A 22572-nucleotide genomic window follows, 5' to 3' on the forward strand; every position below is an offset into this window, starting at 1 on the left:
GCAGTTCATCCAAAGTTCTTGTTTTTCAGTAAATGTATCCTAACAGTGGCATCGGGGTGCAGGGGGGGCCAACAGTGTGAGGGAAGCCCAGAGATAAGAGGTGGTGGGGACTCAAGGGTCAGGTAGGTGATCACCATTACGCTGACAGATTGAGGAGTGAAATTGGTTGGAAATAGGTCCACATAGGGAAAGATTAGGAGTGGCACAATAGGGAAGGTGTCTCTAGGTACTCAGAGCTCAGTCCTGGAGTGTTGAGTCTTGGATCTAATTGAATGCAAAAGGACACTTTGGAATAAATGGATCCCCAAGACTCTGTGTCAAAAAGAGGTGAATTTCTTCCAAGCCATATTAATTAAGATATAAGCTAAGTGGCTAAAACAGGGCAGGGAGTCAGGGAAGGCACAAAGTATAAGCTTATCAAACAAAATAGTTTATTTAGTTTGTGTGCCACCATCCAGAGGTAGGTTAGTCTAGTGCAGGTGGAGGCTTTTGCCCCATGAAGTTGTCAAAGGAACCAGGGTCCTTCCATTCCATCATTCCTCCCTGATCTACATGGTCAAAGCTTGCTCAGCACCATCATGTCTGTGTCGCAGCTGCCAGAGAGAGAAAGGGGCAGGCAGTTAGCTTCTAGGAAATCAGACAGAAGTTTTATACATCATTTCCACAGACAGTAACATGCTCAGCTGAGCACATTCAGCTGCAAGGAATGAAGAATAATGTAAGAATTTAGCTGAGTGCTGTCACAGGTTGAGTCCTCCAGTAGCCGATGCTGAGATGGTATTTGGGGTGGAAGATGGGTGTTGGGGATCAACACCTGTAGAAGGAAGTATGAAGGAGAATCAGGCAGCTAGAAGTCACACAGTGATGCTTTGGCCAACCTGGTAGGAAATTTTGGAATAAGAATTGCCCATCAACTGGATAAAGAAGTAGTGGTACATGTATACAATGGAATACTACTCAGCCATAAAAATAAATAAAATAATGCCACTTGAAGCAACACGGATGGGCCTGGAGATCATTATTCTAAGTGAAGTAAGCCAGAAAGAGAATGAAAAATGCCATATGCTATCAGTTATATGTGGAACCTTAAAAAAAAAGACAAAAATGAACTTATTTACAAAACAAAAACAGACTCACAGACATAGAAAACAAACATGGTTACCCAAGGGGAAGGAGGTGGGAAAGGATAAATTAGGAGTTTGAGATTTGTAGATATTAACTACTATATATAAAATGGATAAACAACAAGTTTCTTCTGTATAGCACAGGGAACTCTATTCAATATCTTGTAGTAACCTAGAATGAAAAAGCATATGAAAAGGAATATATGCGTGTATATGCATGACTGAAACATTACGCTGTACACCAAAAATTGACACAACATTGGAAACTGACTATATTTCAGTTTAAAAATGGGCAAAAGAATTGCCCAGCAGAGTTGACCCATGTTGGGCTGAAATGTCTCGACTTTTATACCTCTGCCTCCCTCAGTCCCGAGATGCAGGTTATCCCAGGAAGGGCACAAGCTTAGGTGAGGACAGGACGACCTTGAAGGTGTGGATATAAAACCTGCCTGCTGTCTGCCCTCCCCATAGCGGGGCAACAGCCCCTCCTTGGAAAGGGCTCTAGGAAGCACATTTCAGTGTCTACCCAGGCGGCATGTGCCTTGAAGCAATCTCAGGAAGAATGGATATTAGTGGACAGTGAGCCATCTTTGGTTGGAATGTGAGGTAGGAATTCATTTGTTGAATACCCCCACCCCATGGGGTTTCAGCAGTGGACAAGAATGCAGAGCCCCTGATGTTACAGACTTTACAGTTTTTTGAGAGAGACGGAAATACAAGTAAACAAATAAACAAAATGATTTCAGATCATTACAAGCATTATGAACAGGGAGTGACTGTGGGAGTTATTTTAGTTGGGGTGTTCAGAGAAGGCTTCTTGGAGGAGGTGACATTTGCACTGAGAACAGAATGAAAATGAGGAACAGCATTCCAGGAAGCAGGAATAGCATGTGTAAAGGATAGGAATAAACTTGACTCTTTTAAAGAACAGAAAGAAGCTATTGTGACTTGAGGTTATTTAGGTAGAAATGAATGTAAAACCATGTCACCAAACAGGTCAGCCAGAGCCAAATCACGTACTATTCAGGTAAAGAGTTCAGAATTCATTCTAAGTGTGATTAAAGCCATCCCAAGTATTAAAACAAGGGGATGACTTAACTATTTTAATCAAGATTCTAATAAACTTGCTATATTTTCATGGCTAAATTACATCTGGAACTAACTCATCAAACTTATTTAACTCTTGGATCAATTTTCTGTACAATATAAATGACTTCCAATTTTTTTCTATTTTCATTTTACTGAAATTATTTTCATGTGGATCAATTTCACAATAACATTTTTGCTCTTATTGGAGTTCCAAGCTCTGGTTCTGACAAAAATGACACAGGGACTGAGACATGGCCAGACCAGCCCTTTATCTACAAGCAAGAGATTTAGCTTCACGCCAAAAGCCAGCACCCCATAAAAATTGTCCTTCATTCCCTACTGTGTCCTGACTCATTTCTCCTTGAAATTCTTGATGCTCTTTCCCTGATCTTTTTGATTTCTTTCCTCTTGGGTTTCATATAAGTCTAGGTTCTTTCTTTTTTAAAGGAAGCAAAGCCAGCTCAAAGTAGTTTAATAAAAGTTGCAATGTATTCGTTTATAACTAGCTTCAGGTATGACTGGATCCAGAAACTAAAATAGTGTCTCGTACATTCGGTATTGTCTTCTATTTCTCTGAGTTATGCTTTATTCTCTCTTGACCAGTTACTCTGTGGCCAGAGCCCTCTCTGTGTGGTGGCCCACAGCAGCTCCACTGATGTGTATTCCACTACTTAGCAACTGCAGAGAGCATAAAAAGGCATCTTTTTTCTATAATTTCTAGCAAACATCCCAGGACTGATTCTAGTTTTGAGCAATATGCCCACACCTGAACCAATTATTTATCCAAAGGGATGTCAGTCTCTGGTTGGCCAGTCCACTCTTTGAGGTAGGGGGGCAGCCAACCCCTCCTTGGACCATATCAGTTTCAAATAGAGAAGTGATTTCCCGATAAGAAAAACCAAGCTATTGACGACAGATTGAAACAGGTAAGGGATGCTGGGCAGTGACTGCCACCATTCCTGAGCCCCTGAAAACTTCTCCATTTGCAGCTCCGCATTTTTCCTTCAGAATTGTACTCCTTCCACTCTGGCTTACCAGGACCTTTGGGTCATCCCTCTTCCTAGAGCTCTAGTTTTGTTCCTCACCTGCTCAGCGTGGCCTTTGCTCTCTGACCCTCGAGGAGGATCTCATCACTGGTTTCCCCCAAGACCCAGAAGTAGGATCGCGATGGAGCAAACCTATAGATGGAGCTGATTTCCAAAACAGCCACCTCCAAGTCCCTCATTGGAGGGGCAGTTTCTCTCTCTCCCGCAGCAACAAGTTGCTGAACCAATGCTTAATTCAAAGGCTAGAATCCATTAAAAGCCAAAGCAAGGAACAGTACAGAAATCCCCTCATTAAATCTGTGTTCAGTGGGGTGTGTGCATAATTCATCCCGACGTCATCAAATATAAATGTTCCGGTGTCGGGGGGGATGGCGCTGGCATCACAAAAGTCTGAGCCCACTTAGAAGGAGCTGTCGGGGAAGAGGCAATACTTGCAAGGACCTTCTCGGAGAAATAATGAGATCTGGCACCAGCATGTTTGCAACAAGGATCCAAGATGAGGCCGTGCTCAGTTACGGTGCTTCCCCGCCATCCTCCCTGTGGGCATCTGCATGTTTATAAACTCAGCTCTGGATTCCCTCTGAGCTGGTGCTGGGCTGCCAGAGCTTCTGAAGTGTGCAGAACGAAGGGTCCCTGGGCTGTGGATTGGACTGGTAAGTGGAGTGCAGGAAGCGTCGCAGCACTGCTCCCCACAGAAAGCATCACCTCCAACCTGCAGCTGCACCTCTACCGAGTGTCAGAGCCAGAACTCACCGTAGTGGGAGGAGCTGTTAGGTGCCCCTTGGTTCCCCTATTCTGTGGTTCAGAGATAATAGTCTGATGAGCTCAGGAAAGCTTCCCTACCAAGGAGAAGCCTGACTGTCTACCTCACCAAAGCTGTTTTTGCATCTGCTCTGAACGACAGCACACACAGCCTGGTTCTTGCTGGTCTCTTTCTAGACAGACTGGCTTCTGCTGCACCGACCGGACTCTAGTGATAATTCATAGTTCCCTCCCCTTCTCCGCGTCCTCCTCCTCCTCCTCCTCTTCATCCTCATCACTATCACAGCTATTATTCATCTTACATTTATCACATCCTGAGCACGGAGTTAAATACTCCGTAGGCAGCATTTTATTTAATCCTAAAACATGCTCATTCTTCCATTGTCAGGGCATCTGCACCAGCTTCCGGGAATGCTCTTTACCCAGCTCTTCAAAAAGCTCCTTCACATCACCATCCTAGCCTTCAGAGACGATGTCCCTGATGATCCCAGTTTTAGCAGGACATCATCCAGCCCAGTCACAACCACCTTATATTCTTTTATAGCCTTTGGCAGTGCTTCAGCACTCTGTAACACCGTCACGTTTATTTATTCATTTAGTTGTTTATATCTGTCTCCCGTCGTAGAATGTCAGCAACTGAGGGTGGGAGGCAAGAGGCTATTCTGTCTGGCTCTTTGCCACATCTTCACTGCCCGGAAGAACACTTTGAACAAAGTCAGTGCTCAAAAAAACATTTGTGGAATGAGTAACTCTATGGGCTCGGCCATATTATAATGTCTGTTGAGAACCAGACAGTGCATGTAGTTGGTTAATTTCCTCAAAGGTTACTTGGTCCTGAGCTGGGAAGTGGGTACCACTATTTACTGCAGATCTGCTCCAGTAGTGAGCCTCGGACCATGATGCTGCCAGAACACTTCGTCCCACTCCTTTCTCATATCAGCCCTATCCTGGATCCAGGTCAAATCCTCTAAAACTTACCTCTAATAGGTCATCTCTCTCACACCAAACTGACCTTTCCTTGTTTTCTTGTTCCCTCCCAGACCATGTCACCATTTCATTCATGATCATGTGTCCATTTAAAATACTTTAGAGCAGCTGCGATGCACGAGGCACTGGCCAGATACACTCTCCTGTCTGGATCTATCAACAGCCCCCAACTTCCTGACTGGAACAGAAAAGGGATAGCCCGTCTTCTGGTGGCCAACAAGAATGAAAGATTTAATTGTGTTAGGAAGTAGGGGTACTGTGTTCGAGTCCCTGTCATCCCCTCTGGTCCTGAGGATTGGCTTGGTCTTAAAAGAACATGAAAACAAATATGTGGATGTATTTGTAGGACTGAAACATTATGCTGTACACCAGAAACTGACACATTGTAAACTGACTATACTTCAATTTAAAAAAAAAAAAGCATTGGGGAAATCAAGTTGAATTCAGGTTTACCCATACTAATGCCAGCTGACCTCCTCCCTCTCTCCTGGGTGAGGAGGCTGGGCCACAAGAGCTACGGTGTTCACGCTGCTGTTAGGAATCTGGAGATCAGGGCAATAAACACTAAGTATTCTGCCTAGGGCCTAAGGTGGAGTAGAATTACTCAATCCCATCAGAGGTTAAAAGGAACACATGTGAGCCTGGCTCCAATTTACAGTGTTGCTCTGTGGGAAAGTCCACTCTTATTTCAGAGAGCTGGCATGCCAAGAGAGCCCAGGAACTGTAACGATCCAGAAGGTCTGTCTCCTAAGATTTAAAGAAGAGACATTCCGAGATCACTTAGCTTGTTGTAAATGGGTTTTAAGAATACACAGGATCATAAAGTGCAAGAGGAATTCATCCATCACCTGAGGACTCCCACTGTTCCCCAGCCTCCCTGGTTCTCGTATGCACAGAAGGCTTCCTAAGAAGCCAGGAGGTTGCCAGAGCCTGCAAAGGATGGCAAGAAAGTGAGTTTGGAGCCCCCACCTCTTCCTTTGTGCTCCCTGCCTTTACACCTCGCCAGGGAGGGAGTGATTGGGTTGAGCTGGTGCTGTTTGGTATGGAACATCTCCACCGGGCCGAGTCTACACTGTACATCTGATATGGCTGGGCTTGGGCCACAGATGCACGACATGAAGTAAGACATTATTCCCCAAGGCCGCTGTGAGGATCAAGGAGGCAACATCTGTGAGTGTACTTGATTGTGTTCACAAAAGCCATGCCTTAACTTTTTTTTATTTTAATACAAGTTTAAAGGTTATTTTCCATTTACAGTTATTACAAAATAGCGGCTAAAGTCCCCGTGTTGTCCAATACATCCTTGAGCCCATCTCATACCCACTAGTTTGTACCTTTCACTCCCCTACCCCTGTCTTGCTCCTTCCCCTTGATGGGCAACCACTAGTTTGTTGTCTATATCTGTAAGTCTGCTTGTTTTGTGTTGTATTCACTAGTTGGTTGTGTTTTTTCAAGTTCACATATAAGTGACATCATACAGTATTTGTCTTTCTCTGTCCAGCTTATTTCACTTAGAAGCCATGCCTTGATTCTGCTAAGACCATCCTCGGACGGGATCTAGCCTTTCACCTCCCAGCACGTCCTTCCTGAGGGTCCCCCTCCTCCTGGAGTTAAGATTGTTGGATTTACCAAATAAAAATTCAGAACACCCAGTTAAATTTGTATTTCAGGTAAATAACAAAATTTTTTTTTTTTGCTAATCACTGAAACATTATCTGTCGTTGACCTGAAATTCAAATTTAACTGGACATTCTGTATTGTACCTGACAACCCTCCCAGAAATTCCTACTCACCTTCAAAGAAGCTGGTTTTCTTACTGCCAGCACTGGAACTCACAGGCCTTAGGAATTCAGGCTGAAACTCTCAGAAACAATCAAAACTCTGTTCTTCTTGAATGTAACGTCACTCCATCATTGACAATGAAACAGGAGGCCAGGTGTTGCCACCTGCTGAAATCTCTGCATCCCAGCAGAGCAAAGAGGCACTCATCTCCAAGAGCCAGCTGCTCCCACTTCCAGAATGCACTTCTGAGGCCATGTCTGGTTCAAAGTCTAAGCAAGACAATCCTTCTCGTAAGGCTAATCTCAGCTAAATACACTCCATGGCCGAACTGCCTTGAAAACACTTCCCAGATACCAAGCCTGCACTCGACAGATAAGCTGAGATAAACTGCTGTCGCTGGAACCTGGGGGACCCAGAACCACCATGTCCCTTCAGACTGGACAGCGGTTTTGTCGTCTTTATCTCCAAGGTAATTTTATCTCAAGGGCGCCATTGCCTTTTCCTGCTACCTTGCCTCGGTGTGGAACATCTTGACAGGTTTAATTAAATCTGAATTGCAGGAAGAAGTGTTTGAGTGTGGCAAAAGACAGATTATTCTTCAAATTTCTCACTTTCTCCCCCAACATCCTGAAGCTTTGCAAAACAATAATTCTTTAAAAATTCAGTGGATCCCACTACAGATATTTATAAAATGAATGCCTAGGGTGGGGGAAATGTTTATGTTAAACATCCACTATCAGGCAGTTGGCTAAGAGCTTTATCTTTTTATCCCACTTAAATTTCCCAGAAACAATACTGGGTTAATATTTGCCTTTTTAGAGGAGAAAACTGAGGCTCAAAGGTTAAGTAAATAATCTAAGTTCACATAGTGTAAGAGTTTGGATTCCTCTAAGTATTATAAAAGGAGTATAGTGCCCCACACCATCTATTTAGGACTCAGCTATGTGACTTGCTTTGCCCAAAGAGATATTCAGACATGATGCAAAGAGAGGCCTTAAGAATGCATGTGCGTTTTGGTCTGGCTGTGTGTTCTGGTGATAAAGCCATGGAGTCTCTCCTTGATCAAGCTCTACCTGATCCCCTGAACTCTCTTCCCAATGATGCAGCCAGTGAAAAGCAATTATTACTCATAAACCATCACACACAATTTCAGAAATCATGAATTGCTTTAGTGCCTTACCTACCTGCTTTTTGGGGGTATAGGGACAAATCAGTATCTGTGTACATCCAAGGGACCGTATAACCACCCTCCCCACCACCCCCGTAATGCCATTCTGTAGGTGGTGCCTGAGGCTGAGACTGTCAGTGAGGAAAACTGTGACCTTGGGCAGTAGGATATTTGCTGGCTGAAAACTCTCCTCCTGGCTGTCTAGCCTGGACCTCTGACTCCCCTACCTGCGCCTTCAGCACAGTGTCCATTCCACCACCATCACCTGCGTGGGTGCACAATTTACTGCTGTCTTCTCTACCCTCTGGGCCTCCTCCGAGATGATGCTCTGGGAGGCAATCCTTCACAGTTCCCAGCTGGTGTCTGAACTCTGATTAGGAGCCAAGTGACCTCAATTTCACAAGCTTTGGATGGGATCAAGCAAACACTCCTTATTCAGCACAAATAGCCGTTAATATGGGAGGGCTGGATGGAGGCTGGTAGCGTGGTTTGGATGTGGGGGAGCAGTGAAGAACCAGTTTGGGACACCATCTTAACAGATTCGCAAGTCAAATTGGTCTTTTGTAGGCTTTAAACAAGGTGGCCGTCCCTCTGAGACGAATGTGCCCCTGGACTTGCACACCATGGAGACAGTGCCTTTAAAGGCACTCTCATCGGCCCCAGTGTTATGATGGGGGAAAAGTGACTCACTAAACACTCCCCGCAACAAATACACAAGAAATCAAGGTCCGAAGCAGATATTCAGTGGGACAGCCAGGTTGGGGAGAGCACTCAGAGCTGGAAGGAGCTAGAATGAGTGCTTAGAGGAGCTGGATGTCTTTGACCTGGATAAGACGGACTTAGAGGGAACCAGCTCTGAGTCCAGATAGCAGAAAGATGATTCCAGAAAGGGGGTCTGATATGTTCTGAATGATACCAGGGGCTGGAAATAGGAACTTGACAGTATGAGGAAGAAGAGTCAGATTTTGGTTCAAACATTGGAAGAAGGTTTTAATTTATGCAAGGTCCTCAGAGAGCGCTGATGGGTGATGGGTAGACTGTCCTGTGTTCACTCCAGTCTATGGGCCTTTGCAGACCTTCTCCCTGCTTAGGAATTCATCAGGGTAGGAAAGCAGAGGGGATGGAAAGCAGGAGCCCTAGATGAGAACCAGAAATACGCTAGAGAAAGGTGCCTGGAATGGCTTGTTGAATAACAAGGCAGTCGGAGGTAGGTGAGAAGCTAGGCTAAGCTGGGGAAGAGGGAATCCCCATCCGTGCCAATACCTGAATTGTGGGGAAGAATATTGTAGAACTCACGTGTCTCTCCACACACACAATCCCCAGTCACATTCCAAAATTGTTCATCATTCTTACGTACTCTTTCCAAATATCCAGTGTGGGTCTCAATGAGTCAGGTGTTATGCTAGGTACCATTGGCCAAGACAGCCATCATCTCTACCTCATGGAATTTATGGTTCAGTGTGAGAGGAGGCAGAATCCTGGCACTGAATAGAAGTCAGCAGTTGGAGAAGTTAGTAAGGGGAGGTTTAGAGTGGGGAGGTTTGGAGTGTCCAGAAAGGAGACTATGAAACAGGCAAAAGATAGAGCATGTGCAAAGGACCTGGGGTATGAGGGAGCTTGGCACATTGAAGAGATGTGAGTTCTAGTTCCAGAAGAAGAAGAACTGGATGCTGGGATCCAACAGAGCAAGTACCAACTATACTTACTGGTGAGGAAACTGAGGCTTGGACACGTGACTCTCAATGTCAATCATCCAGTCAATGTTAATGTTGGACTTCAAACCCAGGCATAATAATGCTCTGAAATTCTTGCTCTTGCTCCCTTGTGCCTGGATCTGCTCAGGTATCTCCAGGGTAAGCAGCCACAGCCAGCCTCCCCAGACTGGCATGATACAGGGGTCTCCCCTGGCTGCCCACCCATTATTCCTTCTGCTCAGGAAGGATATTTTGGGTGGGAGACTGGGCAGCCGTGGGGAACCTCTGCTTGACAGGTTCCTGCTGAAACCTTTTGCCTCCCTCTTGGAAAGTGCAATATTGAAAATCAATGGGGAGAAAGTGTCTGAGAGGAGAACTAAATCAAATATCCCAATATGGAGGAGTTAATCATCCAAAATTAACCTTATAACATCTAGTATCAAACTGATCTATAAAGAAAATCAGTGAGAGCAAATCAAACCCTGAGGCCTCTCGCCCCCGCCCTGGGTGCTGCTGTGACAGGACGGCGGAGATTGTGCAAGATTACCTGGAAACCCTCCCTCAGCAGTTGATATATTTAGCCCCAGGCTCTCAATGGATAGTTTTCATATATATTTCTTCTCCTGCATTTGCTTAACTGCCATTCTTAGAGCCTTAAATAAGATGCACTTAGCTGAAAATTGTCCTTCACCGAGGAGACACGCTGTTCCCACTGAGATAGATAAGCCGGCATTGTGTATTTGCAGGCTTGGAGGAAAGCAAGATGCTCATCAGAGATGCAGCTCTTCCTTGGTTTCAAAGCAGCCCAGAGGAATTTCTGGGGCCAGGAGGGTTCCTGGAGAGACAGATGGACCAGAACAAAAGGGGATCTCTAGGGGCAGACGCAGGAAGGTAATTTGGCCAAACTTGATGTGAAGGATGTTGAGGGCATTGGCCTCGTGTTTGGCAGAATGAGGGAAGATGCCAGGAAGGGTGGGGATAGAGACTGGGCACCCGAACCCCACACTTTCCAACCGATCCAAGTTATCTTTTCATCCGTGAAATGGGAGTGATTTTTCTGAGATAAAAATGTTGGTGTTGGGTTGTTCATTGTCTGCTCTTCTCGCTGAACGTAACCTCCATGAGAGCAGAGGACTTGTCTGTTGCGATCTTAACTCAGCTTCTAGAGTCCAGAACAATACTGGGCACAGAGCAGGCCTTCTCTCTTATGGATGGAATTAGGCTTAATTCTCTGAACCTGGTATCCAGGGTGCCAGCCTATAGCGCAAAATCTCACCTCCTCAAGGAGATCTTTGCCAACAGCCCTCCCTGTGGCCTGCCCCTTGCGCATTCTTGCACGTGACCTTGTCTATTTCCCTCATAACCCTTATCACAAGCCAGCATTATCTTGCTTCTTTGCCTGTTTGGCTGTTGTCTGCACCAGAAAGGGAGGTCCATGAGGGCGTGTGCTTGACCGTGTACCAGGGCAGTATCTCCCAGTGCTAGACCCTTTGTTCTGGCTGCTGCCTCCACCCATAAATACCATCCCTCTGTATCTGGCCGTGGCTGCCTCCTTCCCATCATTTCAAACCTCAGTCCAACTGTCACCTCCTCGGGTGTGCTTTCCTTGGCCACCCTGTCTAAAGGAGCCAACCAGTCACTCCCAGCATCTCCCTGTGTTTTGCGTCTCTCCGGAGCACTCCTCGTTATCTGGAATTTCCTTGTGGCTGCTTATTTGCTGCTCATGTTTGTTTGTGTTCTGTCCTCATGCACTTGATGCGGGTTCCATGTGAACAAGGCCTGTCCCGTACCACAGCACCTAGCACGTGGGCCAGCGCAGAGTGGGCGCTAACGGACAGCCATGGAATGGATGAACCAGCCCAACAGAATTAAATAAAGCGACTCCGAGCGAGACTCGCTGAGTCTCGGGGACCAGCACAGCGTTGCTACTTAGCTTCCTGCAAGCTTTGCTTCTCTTCGGGGAGAAGCTGTATCGTCATAAAAAGGATTTCCCAAGGGGACTGGTTATTGGGAGCCCACAGGACTGTGGTGTCAGGATCTGGGTGAGGGAAATGACACAGCGTCACCTGCATCTTAGAAAGACGGAGGAGGAGTTTGGAAAGCAGGCATAAATGAGATATTCAGAGAGAAAAGTACCTGACTGTCACATAGCACTCAGTCTTACGCAGCACTTAGGAACTTAGTTCTAAGTATTTCGTAGCGATCACTGCCACTGAGTCTTACAAAGCCCCTGGAGATGGAAACCTTTACTCTGCTCTTTTTCAAAGACAAGGACATCCAGCCACAGCAAGGCTAAGCAATTTGCTTGAAGCAACACAGCTTGGACACGATGCGAAGAGGAACTGAACTCAGGCATTGAGCTTTAGAGTCATGCTCGGCACCACGGTCCTATCCCCCCATCCCACCCTTCTGAGAGCAGGCTTGATGAGTGAGGGCTGGGGAGATGGCAGAGACGAATAAAAACATTCGGAGGGGGTGGTGATATCAGCGAGACTGCACAGTAAGGAGCGCCCAGCTCCGTCCTCCAACACAAGCATCACTAAAGGAGCAGAAGCTGTCAGAACCAACATCGTCAGGACTCTGGGGGGCGGGGGGGGGGGGCGATCAGAAGTTTAAAGCAAGCAAATGAACGGAGAATCAAGAAAAAGTCCAAACTTGTGGGGAAGTTTGGGGTGTTTGGACTTGCTCTAGCCCCACCCCCTGATTAAAAGACTGTGCCCCACCACGGGATCTGTAGCATCTTTCCACACCAACTCCCTAATAGTCAAAGTGGGCACAAAAGAACCGCTATAATGGAAGGAGTGAGTGGGCCTTCCAGTCCTGGTCCTTATTCCATAAATTTCTCCTTCTTCTTGACCTTGACCGTGACCTTGATGATCACTGTTACTCCCCACCTCCAAGGAGGCTTAGCTTCCCTTCTATCACGCACGTCTACACACGGGCGTGGACCCTTTCCTACAGAGCAGCTGGGATCAGAGAAACTACATCAAGTAGACACGATGTTTACTTTCATCTTACCAATGGGTAAACTGAGGCTCAGAGAGGTGAAGTCACTTTCCCACGGCTCCCCAGCTACTGAGCGGTGAATCCCAGAGTCTGTCTGACTCCAGGGTTAATGTTCTTTAAGCACAAAACTTAGTGGCTCCCTTAGAAACATTGAGAAACAGTGCTTTGTGCAAAGACATTGTGCCTGAATATAAATTGAGCATTTTCCAAGAAAATTGAAGCCTGTTTAACATGAGAACATTTATTTATGGAGACAAGAGTGAGGCAGTGAGTGTTTCCAGAACAGCGTCTCTGCCTAACCTCCGTTCATCCTTTGTTCTCCCTACGATGATTTTTTAAAAAGTGATTAAACTTTTACAGAAAGTTTTTTCAAAACTCCCAACAAAACCTGATTTGGTCAGAACAGCAGCAACACCAGTAATTCTCAGCCTTGTAGACGTTCAGGGTCGCTGCCCTGAGACTTGTCCAAGGCTCTGCAGCAGGCAGACCTGGAGTCAAACCCCAATGTTTGACTTTTAATTCAGACCAAGTTTCTGAAAATTCCAGAGCCTAGCTAGGCCTTCTCATCTCACTCAGTCACTCACTGAATACTGGCTGGAGCCAGCCCACCCTTTCAACTTCGGTAAAAAGCTGTCCCCTGCAAGCTCCGGGGGGGCAGTATCTGAGAATCAGGGGAGAAGGACTATGAAAGGGAGGCAAAGAGGAGGAGGGGACCACCGGGCAGTATTCACTGCACTGTTCTGATGCAGACCTTGATCCCAACTGCTGCCTCTATTAACTGCAATCCTTCACCTGCAAAAAAGAGCAAGCAGAAAGCCCCAGGGTGGCCCCGGAGCATGTGGATAGTAAATGCACCATCTCTGGGCGGATTCCCTGGGTCCAAATCCTGGCTCAACCACCAACGGGCTCGCTGATCCTGGGCAAACCATATGGCTTCCCTGGGCTTTGTTTCCTACTCTGTAAAATCAGGGTGCTGATCATCAGAGTTCCTATCTCATAGAGTGCTTTTGGGTGGAAAAAAAATTAAATGAGTTAATTCAGGTAAACCACTTAATCGGTCTGTTGAGAGCTGACTCTTGGTCAGGCCCGAGCTAGGACTCTCGACATCCACTGTTCTGTTTAATTTCATGATAACCACGTTAAGTAGATTTTGCTCATATCACATAGGAGGAGGCTGGGTCCCAGAGCGGTGAATTTTAGGGCTGCTGCATTGTGGTAAAGAACTAGTTCAAAGTCAAAGAAGCAGTTAGATGCAGAACTGAGATTTGGACCCTTGTGTGTCTGCCTCCAAAATCTTAATTGTTTCCCCTACACCCAATAACTCTCCTAAAAATAAAAAAAAAGAAAGAGAGAGAGACAGGGTGCACTTCTATGATGCCTTATGGGAGTCACTGCTTTCTTTTCTGACTGTTCACTTCCTTCTGTAGCCCAGTCAAGGACAACCTCAGTCTGAGCAACCGTAACAATACTCTGATGGACCAGAGTCTTCCTCAGCTCCCCCTTCTCCTGCATCCTTCATGCCCTGGGCGTTCTCTCTCTTAAGTATCTCATCCTACTTCCCTCACCCTCCCAAGCCTTTATCATTGCTCACCCATAGGTCAACAGCAGGTCCCTAATTCCAGGTTCTCACCCCTCCATTTCTCATTCACATTGGCTTCCGTGTCAACTTCAAAAATGCAGTTATGACTAGCCCTTCCCCAGTTTAGCACCCAGCTCTGCCATCCCCTCACCTCTGGCCATCAGATTTCTTCAGCGTCTGTCCTATAAGACGACGATACATGTCTTGGGATCTGACCTGTGTCCCTCTTTTCAAGAATACGTCTTGCCCCATACCATTACGGGGCTCAAAACACTGGCTTACCAAACGAGGCCTGTAATCCTTAAGTCTTGAACAATCAAATGGGCAACTCCTTCTGCCTCAGACAGACAAACTCATCCTATACCTTCACCCAGTTCGCTTCCTGAAACTCTAAGCACTCAGCCGAAGGTTCGCCTCCTCTGGGATGTCTTCCCTGATTACACTGGTTTAGGTGCTCTGCCTTTGCTCCCCCCACAGGGCCCTGTGCTAACTCTGTCTACTTGCTCACCCGCTCCTGAGATGGTTTGAAATATTTTTCAGCAAATAATCACTCTCTTGGCCTTCCACTGTATGTGAAGGGGAATAGATTCCGGCCCCATGCATGCTGGCTTGGCCACGTGACATATTTGACCAATGGGATGTTAGTGGGCATGAGGCCAGCAGAGGCTTAATTGTACTTGCATGGTTGGTCTTGCATTCGTGTGCTCTGATGATCCGTGAAGGGGGAGAGAATGCCCTGGAGAACTGCGGACCCTTCACACTGGCTCCAAAATGGATACGTGGGGAACAGACTGCGAACCAAGCCCTCAGCCTGGAGCCAGACACAGCTGATTGGCAACCTAAAGCCTGGAGCCCAGCTGAGCCCAGCCCTAACTAAGCTACAAGCATGAGAACAAACACTTGTTGCTGTAAGCCAGGAGTTTATCATCGAGCATTCTGTAGCAACTGATGATAAATATTTACTTTTTACTTTCTTCCCTTTTCTTTGAAACTATGAGCAAATTGAAGGGCAGAGACTGTCTGTCCCTTACGTATAAATCTACATTCCCCACATCCAACATATGATTTGGCACATAGAAAATGCCCAATATTTGTTTGAAGAAAAGGAAGGAAGGAAGGAAGGAAGGAAGGAAGGAAGGAAGGAAGGAAGGAAGGAAGGAAGGAAGGAAGGGTGATACTCTCAGTAAAGCACAAAAGCCTTTGTTAGAACCGCCTTTTATTGGCACCTGAATTTAATGACTAAGCCCCATGCCAACAAAACTGTCAGGAAAGATTCCGAAAGGAAGAAATGGAATGAAAAGTCACCAAAATGACTGTCTATCAACCTACATTCATTTTAGAAAGAATGGGACCAGGATACTTCACCATCTTGAAGGCCATCCAGCTCCTACGGAGATGAACTGAATCCTGGCAGTGGCTGGACATGGACTGGACGGTGATATCTGAGGGAGATGAAAAGGGTGACAGAGGAGACTGGACGGGAGCCGCGGACGAGAGAATGGGAACACTTCTGGGGCCACAGTGAACGTGGCCTCCTGCTTCCTTCTCACCACCCCCACTCATCTGGAGGTGATTATGACATTGAGCGCCATATGCAAAAGTTAAGTGGACATGGATGAGAGGAACTTGATGATGGGTGGGTAGCTGAGTTAGAAGTCAGGATTTCACCCACTGAACTATCTTCCGTAAGCCTTCCCATTTGTAGAAATAAGTTTTACTTTTTATTTCACTCTTTCCTGACGCCTCAGAGAACACCAGGAGAGGTTCAGATTTCAGATCCAAATGCTTCTTCCATTCCTAGGGCTACAGACTCTCCAGGCCAGAAAGATGAACAGTTATTTTAGCCTTCTTTGGAGGTTCCCTGACTAAGACCAAGAATCCGATGATAGTTACTCTGCCCTGAGCACTTAGGTCAGGCACTTTACATCAATTATCACCTTTGATTGTTACAACAATGGCCGGGGAGTGGAGGGTGGAAATGGGAGGATGGATAAGTACCACAGTTTCCCAGATGAGGAAACTGAGGCTCAGAGAGGCAGTTAAGTAATTTGCCTTTGATCTTACACTTGGGAACAGACAGAACTGAAAGTCAAATGCAGGGCTGTTGAAAGCCAACAGTCAAGTCGAGTTCATTCCATCTTACAAACACCACCTCTCATCTCTGGCTTTTGTCCCTTCTTACCAGGTGATGCTCTTGCCAGTCTGAAGATGACGCTGGCTGACAGAGAAGGTGGAAGCAAACGGAAGTAAGAAGTTTATGGAGTGTTCACTCTCTTACAAAAATTAGCATGTCAAAAATCTCTCCTTGCCTATGATAACTCTAATCTCCAGGAAAACAGGGTTATAATGCAATGCCAAAGGCGGTAGACAAAACCTGCATGCAGGTAGATTGCTAAATCCCCAAGCTGGGTACGGAAGCAAGCGTTGTCCTAGGAACGAGAATGCGAGCTTTTCAACCTGAGCAAGTCGCTAGGACTCTCTCAGCCTCACTCACTCCTCTTCTGAAAAATGGAAATGAGAATTCTTTCTCTGCATATTCTGTACTAGTGAAAGAATTTGAAACAGCATAAATGCCCAACAGCAGGAAACTGGCTAAATTATGATATGCCCATGCAATGACATATCATGGCCATTGAGAAATGATTTGGGGAAATACAAATCTATTTAATGTTTAACTGTATGATTCAGGCACTGTGCTTTACATGGATTGGCTCATTTAATCTACCCCCAGATCTATGAGGTTTTTATCAAGTTCATTTTATAGATGAGTTCAAGTAATTTGCCCAGAGTCACAGCTGAGATGGGAAATTGGAATTAAAACCCAGGCAATCTGATCCAGAATTCACTCTTAACCACAACATAATTACATAGAAATATGGTCTAATTTTCAACTTTAAGAGGCATCTTATAAAATGGAACAATTATCAGTTATTTATTACTATGTAATAAATCACCAAAATGTAATGGCTTCAAATAACAACCATTTTTATTGCAACTTACAGCATTTTTGCAATTCTGCAATCCAGGCTGGGCTCAGTAGGGTGGTTCTTCTGTGGGTCTTGCTGGTGGTCTTTTTCGTGGGTGTATTTGCAGGCAGATCAGGTGAGAGCTGGGTTCAGCTGGGAGGCTGGACAGTCTGGGCTTCTCTCTCCACAAAGTCTCAGGGCCCCTTCCTCCCGCTGTGGTTTCTCAGCAGCATGTACTTCCTACACGGCTGTTCAGAGCTCCCAAGAACCTGAAAATGGAAGCTGCCCAGATGTCTTGAGGCTGAGGTCTGGAATAGACCCAGCCTCATTTGGTTGCATCCTATTGGGTAAAGCAAGTCACAGGACCAGCCCAGATGCAAGAGGGGGAGATTATACAATGTATAAATTCCAGAAGGATGTTGCGCTGGGGGCCCAATGTAATACACCACCACATCAGTGGAATCCCAGCTACGGGAAAGCATGTTTGTTGGAGAAGTACCCAAATGAATAGACTTTACCACCTTAACAATGTTCATCTGGCACAGGGAGAGATTATAAGTAGGGTGTTTTTCTCCTTGTATTGGTCTGTCTGTATTTTACAAATTGTATAGAGTAAACATGCATGGGTTTTACAAAAGTGAAATAATCAAGATTACCTTTTATTTCCAGGAGGAAGGAAATCGTTCCTGGTCTCTGTGATCCAACCAAAAATAGTCAGCACTTATCTAGCACTTACTACATGCTCACATATATTAATTTTTTAAATTCTCCCAGACACTATGAAGTAGACACTACTATTATCCCCATTTTACAGACGCAGAGGCCGAGGCACAGTGAGGTCAGACCACAAGCGTCAGGCCACAGAGCTGGTAACACTCAGAGCTGGGAATCAAGACCAGGCAGTCTGGATCCAGAGCAAGACTCAGTGCTTGGGTTTCCTTGGGCCATTTGGATGCATATCTTCAATTTCTGGAGGCACCAGCAAAAATAGTTGAATGAATGAATGAATGAATGAATATGAATGAATGGAACTAACAATAATGCTAGTTGAGCCCTTATTTTACACGAGGCACTGTTAAAGTGCTATACGTGAACACTGGATTATTTCATTTAATCTTTACAACTGCCTTTGAGGGTGAAGAAACTAAGACACAGAAAGGTTAAGTAACTTCTCTAAGCTTCCACTAACTAGATGGATGGGTGAGTGGATGGCTGGATGGATGAGTGGATAGATGGAGAAACAGTACATCCAAAAATGATAGAGATGAACACTAGAAGGCGTTTTGTCTAGTTGACATTGTACATTCCTGCCTGTTCCAGAAATACTACACTCCCTAGTTCTGAAACACCATTTATTTTAAGGCGTATCATGGATTTACTAATAGCTTTTCAGAGGAAAACAAACAACAGATCAACACACACACACACACACACACACACACACACACAAATCTAATCACATCAAATACATGTATCAGTTGCTAGCTAGGTCCTGATGCAGAAAACTTAACATGTGGGAAAGCGTGTGTCTTTGACTTTGGGGTATTGGCCATCAGAAGCCTAATAATAAAGCAATACTGGCAGGCACTCAGCTGACCACACACCTCTCCGTTCTGCCTCCACACTCAGCCTGGGACCTGACTTGTGCTTGTTTCCAGGCTCACCTCCCGTTTGGTTTCCAGCTAACTGCCTTAGAATACGCCGCTGATAGCTGGGCCCTCTGGAACTCTGGGCTGGTGACAGCCCCCAGCAGACCAGGGCACAGACCTGAAAAGGGGAAGAAAGATCGCTTCCTTCATCTGGTGCTTGCAACCTTTGCAAGTTAGGATTGCTGATGAGTGGCTTGGATCTTCAAGCTCCCCCAGGGTCTCAACCCATTCATTTGTGATGCAAATCAACGAATGTCAAAAAGATAAATGCTTCTCTAAACCCGACCCCCAAAATAAAGATCAGAACCTTCTCCAAGCCTTTTTTTTTTTGGCAGGTATGAGAGAGAGGAGGGGATATTCTAATTCTGGAATATATAAAATCTTTGTGATGTCACTCTTGCCTGCAAAATCTTTTCTTTTTGTGAAAGAGCCTTAGGTTGAAAGCAAAATGCCTCCTCAGTTTCTGAGACCTTATCCAACTCTGATGTACTCCAAAGAGCCCCAAAGGGCAACCTTACTTGAAAAAGAGGTACTAGCACCTGGGATACACTTGACAAAAATTCTCTCTTTAACCTAAGAGTGGCTCTTCTGAACTCTCTTCTCAACTAGACCCTGAGTTTTGGGCTTCTGTGTTCGTCTCTCATTGTCTAATTTTAGCAAGACTCCTGTTAAGTCAGTTTAGCCAGAATCCCCCATCCTCTGTATCTGACTGGGATCCGTGTTCTGCACCTTCTCCTCGGTGATGTCTGGTCACCCTGGACTGTCACCAGCAAGAATTCTCTTAGGTCGGTTTAACCAGAACCCCCCTTACTCCTGCTGTTTCCTGTTAGTAACTGTCCATCCACTGAGCCCCACCCTGCTCCTTGGTTATAAATTCCCACTTTTCCTTGCTGTGTTTGGGGTTGAGTTCTGTCTCCACACCCCCACCCCCACCCCCCGCAGTGGTCCCTATGCCTGTCGTGATGATCCTGAATAAAGTCTGCCTTATGATTCTTTAACAAGGATAATGAATGATTGAATTTGTTTTTCTTTAACACACATGATACTGTCTATGTGTGTAGCTTCAGTTACAGTTTTCTCAGTACTGGCCCAAGAGGAGGCTGCCTTCTGACATATAAATCAGGGCACATAAAATGATACCACCATCCCCCCCCCCCGGATAGGTAAAATAGAGATACATGAATTTTTCTTAAAAAGATGTAGAAGTTAAACCGCCTTTCTACTCTGGCTCTTTTTACCCCAAAATAGCATTGTATGATGAAGTGATTTCTCACCATCGTCAATTACTTGCACTACAGCCTTCGGGAACTGTCCCAATGTCCCCCTAAGATCCACTTGGCTTTGCAACAGAACAACTGTATGGGCGTTTTTATGAGCAAGGTTCTGGCTGATGTAGTAGTCCTAGGTGGTCTTAACAAGTGACTGGGCCAGGCGTGGGGGAGGGCTGACCAGCGTCACACAGAGATGAGGAAACAAACCCTTGCAGAGCTGGCCACTAAGGAGAGCCCAGGGTTTAAAATGCAGGTAGGAGCCAGGGACCCACAAATGGCCATGTGACCTCAGATTCCTTCCAAGCAATCCCAAGAAAATCTTTCCTAGATGGGTCAATGCAAGTTGTCTTTGCTGGGCCAGCATCTAGGCAAGTTAGGAACTGCACCCCACTCTTATGGGGAGCCACCCTTCAAACACACTAAGTCTAGCAGTACAGGTGGGGCTGAACATACCCCATCCTTCCAGGCCCCAGGGAAGGCCATGCGACTCCGACCAAGTCCAGTCAACCAGTTCCATCCCCCTGACCCAGTCCATTCCGGAAAGAGTCAGCTTTCCGTGGGAACAGAGAGGGGCACTTAATGGAAATGGCTAAACTGGTTTGTTTCATGTGAGCCTGAAGCCAACAGGGGACAATGCTTTATAATAAACTAAGAATAAAGCCAAGCAGAGGAAACTGCAGCAAGACATGAAGAAAGACCAGGTCCACACGGGATCAAACTTAACGCTGCCGACACTCAACCACGTGTCTACTTGGATAATGTCTGTCTCCTTCATCAGGCTAGGAATTCCCTGATGTCTGACTGTTGTGGTATCTCCAGGGCTTGTCACATACAAGTCCTTCATAGGTATTTGTTGATTGCATTAGTCAATGAATGAATTAATGAAGGAGCTCCTTAAGATTGTCCCAGAAGATGAAGGAACTACTTAAGACCAGCCCAGATAATCTGAGCGAACCTGTACCGGATCAGTGTACCATCTACCCTTCAGAGAACAAGTGTAAATATCCCCCAAGATCAATTGGGTGCTACCAAGTGTAAACAGGAGGAATAAACAAGCAGCTTCTGCTTGAGAGTCAGATAACCTTTTGCTCTAACAGTCTATGTCACCGTGTGATCATTTTTTTTTCCTTCAGGAAACAAGGGGAGGCCAAAGGCACGACAGAGCATGCCGGTTAAGCCATGCAGTTCATCCTCCAGGAGTTATTATTTAATTCCCCCTGGGAACCATAATGCCTTAGTCCTGTAGAAATGCGCCTGCCTGCAAAAGTAATTAAGTTGAAATGCTAATGGTGGGTTTTCAAGCAACGTGGCCCGAGGGGGCTTTCAGTAGCCCGGCAATGACTCCATAAAAGAAACTGTTGAAGCTGCCTCTGTACCAAGCAACCCTGTTGTCAGGGTGTGGGCACCTCATCTTCCCGAACCCCTCTCCTGGCTCTTCTGCAGTCACTGCCTTCCCCAGGAGAAGCTGGATGGGGGTTCTGCTACCCTCTATCCCAGTGGCTGAGGATTTCCAAGAACAGGTTGAGGCTCCCAGTGACCCTTGAGGACCCGCCCACTCCCTGAGGGTCTTCAGTCGGGAAGACCCACTCTTGCTCCCTTAGCCAGGACTTCGTTAGGAGAGACTGGTTGCTGTTACAGCCTGTTCACCGTGAATGTTCTCTCTCTGCCTGACCTTCCCCTGCTGTCACAGCCTCTTGTGAACGCATCCATTAGAACACACACTGCATTTTAATCATGATGATCGTAATCATATTGATAATAGCAACTCATACTTACTGAATATTTGTATTTCGCTGGGAACTCTTCTAAGTACTTTATTACATTTTGTTTTCTGAGGGGGAGGTAATTAGGTTTCTTCACTGATTTCTGCTTGGAGAAGGTACTGGGAATTGAACCCAGGTCCTCTTGGGTGCTGAGCATGCGCTCTACCACTTGAGCTATACCCTTCCCCCAGTACTTTGTTAATTAATTTATTTCCTCCTTATACCTATACCACGAGACAGGGACAATTATTATCATCACTTCCAATGGACAGAAGATAAAACTGAGACACAGAGAGGTTAAGCACCTTACAGAAGATCACACAGCTAGTGACTGAGAAACTGGGAGGTAGGACTGGCTTCGCGGGTTGCTCTCCTAACCACAAGGATAGATGGTCTCTAGGAGATGGTGGCTTTTGCTGTCATCATTTGCCACGTGGAAGTAAACCTGTTACAGTTAGAGACAGTGCCTATAATATTCCTTCCTTCCTTCTTTCCTTCTTTCCTTCTTTCCTTCTTTCCTTCCTTCCTTCCTCCCTTCCTCCCTTCCTCCCTCCCTCTCTCCCTCCCTCTCTTTCTTTCTTTCTTTCTTTCTTTCTTTCTTTCTTTCTTTCTTTCTTTCTTTCTTTCTTTCTTTCTTTCCTTCTTTCCTTCTTTCCTTCTTTCCTTCTTTCCTTCTTTCCTTCTTT

The 22572-nt window shown here is 45.8% G+C and overlaps 1 long non-coding RNA gene across 1 annotated transcript in view; it reads right to left on the minus strand.

Annotated features, from left to right (window-relative positions):
• Window positions 1-453: 453 nt before the first annotated feature.
• Window positions 454-22572, minus strand: part of LOC135319168 (uncharacterized) — a 49498-nt gene continuing 27379 nt past the window's right edge. The window contains exons 3-4 of the long non-coding RNA XR_010377615.1: window positions 17238-17485; window positions 454-593 (exon numbers count right to left, since the gene is read on the minus strand). This is a non-coding gene — a long non-coding RNA (uncharacterized LOC135319168). The remainder of the gene's footprint in view (window positions 594-17237; window positions 17486-22572) is intronic.

The sequence above is a fragment of the Camelus dromedarius genome, chromosome 24 (genome assembly GCF_036321535.1).
Source record: "Camelus dromedarius isolate mCamDro1 chromosome 24, mCamDro1.pat, whole genome shotgun sequence".
Taxonomy (NCBI): domain Eukaryota; kingdom Metazoa; phylum Chordata; class Mammalia; order Artiodactyla; family Camelidae; genus Camelus; species Camelus dromedarius.